Source organism: Bactrocera latifrons, unplaced genomic scaffold, assembly GCF_001853355.1.
Source record: "Bactrocera latifrons isolate USDA-ARS-PBARC rearing strain unplaced genomic scaffold, ASM185335v1 scaffold_1239, whole genome shotgun sequence".
NCBI classification, from domain to species: Eukaryota; Metazoa; Arthropoda; class Insecta; order Diptera; family Tephritidae; genus Bactrocera; species Bactrocera latifrons.
This window is the reverse complement of record NW_017534674.1, coordinates 25,992-28,993: the sequence shown is the minus strand read 5'-3', so window position 1 is coordinate 28,993 and position 3,002 is coordinate 25,992. Positions and strand designations below refer to the sequence as shown.

General features: G+C 31.3%; 1 long non-coding RNA gene across 1 annotated transcript; it reads left to right on the top strand.

Moving 5' to 3' along the window:
- Positions 1 to 2,300: 2,300 nt before the first annotated feature.
- Positions 2,301 to 2,693, top strand: LOC108978538. The gene is made up of 3 exons (XR_001994119.1): positions 2,301 to 2,328; positions 2,402 to 2,556; positions 2,614 to 2,693. It is a non-coding gene; the product is annotated as an uncharacterized LOC108978538 (long non-coding RNA).
- The last annotated feature ends 309 nt before the right edge of the window (positions 2,694 to 3,002 follow it).

Sequence of the window (3,002 nt, the reverse complement as noted above, 5' to 3'; positions counted from 1 at the left end):
AAGTATATTAAATAAAGGAACGTTCTGATACTAACATTCGTGTGAGTACTGAACTAAAAAATATATTTTTTTGATTAATTTCGATCAGGAAATATTAATTCTCGCTACAGTTTTGCAACAACACTTGCAACAGACTTAGGCTCAATACAGTTTCCAAATCTTACTGTTTCGTTTACCGTTATTCTGTCGCGCCGTTGTTATCGTCTTCACATTTTTCATTGTCATTGTAAAATTTTATACGAAGTGAATGAGGTGAGAGTGAACATAATATCTTAAAATAATTTAAAATGACATATAAAATAAAACAGTGTATTCGTAATGAGTCTAGTGAAGTTGTTAGTTTCTTATTAAGTGCAAAAAAGAAAAAAAAAAAGAGTAATGAAGATGAGGATATTGCAACCAGCTCCAGTCAAAATGACTTTAGTGAAGCAAATATTATTTGTGATGAAATCAATGAAACAGAAAATGAAATTTACAGTTCTGAGGAAAATGATAATGCTGAGCTCTTAATTAATAACGCGGATATAAAAAGAGATCTTGCTATTTGGTCAGTTAAGCATACTATGTCAAATAGTTCAATCAATGAGTTACTGATTATCTTAGGAAACACTTTTCCATATCTACCACGGGATGCAAGAACTTTAAAACAAACACCTCGTGATGYACCTATAACTCAAATACAAGGCGGCAATTATGTTCATTACGGCCTAAGAGATTGCCTTACCGATTTTTTAAGTCAAACAACATATTTAAATGATACAATTGATTAAAATATAAACATAGACGAACTTCCAGTAGCGAAAAGTTCCTTAGCGCAGACCTGGCCAATTTTAATTAACATTAATGGTACGAAGGCAGTACAAACTGTTGGCATTTATAGTGGAAACAGCAAGCCAAAAGATGTTAACGAGTTTATACAACCTTTCGTGGACGAAATAAAAGAATTAATGAACGAAAATTTTGCATACAATAACAAAATATATAAAATTAAATGTCATGGCATCATATGTGATGCTCCAGCAAGGTCGCTACTAATGGGAATAAAAAGTCATACAGGCTACAGTTCTTGCCATAAATGTAACCAARGAGGTGAGCACATAAATCACCATACGTTCAAATTTCAAAAAAACAGCACATTGCGGACGGATGGAAGTTTCAGACAAAGATCGGATACAAATTTCCACAAACAATTTAATCACATGGCCATAGAAGACTTATCCGTAGACCTTATAAAATCCTTTCCTATGCATGTTGTTTGTTTGCGTGTTGTGAAAACATTGATGAATGCTTGGATTAAAAAAAAAAAACCAACCATATTCACTTAAAAATCAAAATATAGTTAACCTTAACGATCAGAAATTGTTTTTAAAAGGAAAGCTACCACTCGAATTCCCTAGAAGTACGAGAGATTTGAAAGAGTTCGAAAGATATAAGATACTGAATTTCGAACTTTTCTGCTGTATGTTGGGCCGTTTGTATTAAAAACTGTTTTAGACGAAAAACGGTATTTGCATTTTCTGCAACTCAGTTTATCCATGAGGATTTTATTGGTTGATGAGTTATTGCAGAGTTTTGTGAAGTTATTGCCTGAGTATTATGATGCATCTATATCAGTTTACAACTTTCATTGTCTCACTCACCTGGCTAATGATTGTTTGCTGTATGGATCAAGCGAAACTATCAGCGCCTTCAAATTTGAAAATTAACTTGGAATATTAAAGAGACTTTAAAAAAAAACCACATATCGGTACAACTATATAATCGTTTGGTGGAGCAAAGCATTAATCCCTCAAGTCAAGGAAATTTTGAAAAAAAAACACAATACATTTTTTGTCAGAAACCAACCCAAACAATTATTACAGCGTTGGAAATAATATTTATAAAGTCTCATCAATAATAAAGAGCAACGTTATTGGTCATCAAGTTTTGAATTTGAGATCTATGTATCAAAATCCGAAAGAATCATCTCTTCTCAACATATGGGAAACAACAAATTTAACACTTWCGCAAGACACTTACGAACATCTTTCTAAAAATATAAATAAAATCTGTGCCCTTTCCAATATTCCAATTCTATCTTTTTTTCATTAATTTCTAGAAATATCTCGAAAATTTCCTGCGACTCTTGAACACATGTCCATCAGACTGACGAACGAGATAACTTTATAGCGTCAGGAGGTCAAATCTCTCCGTATGGAAGTCAGTGAGTTAAAACTGGACAGATATAACATAGAATTGGTCATCCCACAACAGCCATTTCAAASAATGGAGGACTTTTTAAATTTTGAAAAACAGCTACAGGAAGATCCAAATTTGTTTGCTTTATTCGTAAGTTTACTAAAATACTAAATTAATTTGTTCCATAATCAATCATTTGTTTTTTTCTTATTTTTAATCAAAGGAAATGGAACTCAAAACTGTTGGAAAAAAGCCCAACTTTACCAAAAATTGTTGGAGAAAATTATTGGTCGATGAACTGGTGGAAAAACTGTGCTGAAAAGGGACGGAGCAAAAAAAAAAGTGTACGCAGCCTAAGTACATCGAAATCAATTAGAAGTAAATACTTAAATATTTTTTTGAAATGTAGATATTCATTTATTTTTAATAATTCAGATGCTGCAATTTCTATTGGAATCGGAGAGGATGAATTAATCCGGAACACAAAGTCTTTCTTCCAATTTGCCAAAAACCGCCAAGAAAGCAAAGAAAAATATAAATAAAAAAAAATAATTCAACTGTAATCTCAAATGAAATGAAATAAATGAGAAATAACAATGCAAAAATTTAAAAACCCTTACTATTTTAAATTTTTAAAACGCTTACTATTTTAAATTTTTCACAAGCTTATAAAAATTTTGCTAAACAAAGCTTATTGTAAGCATGTTTAGAAAACTATTCTTTCAGTAAGCTGGTTCTATAATTAGACTTCTAAGCTTGTTGTATACTTCGACTACTAAGCTTATAGCGAGGGATCGTTTTTCTTTATTCTATAAGTATTAAAA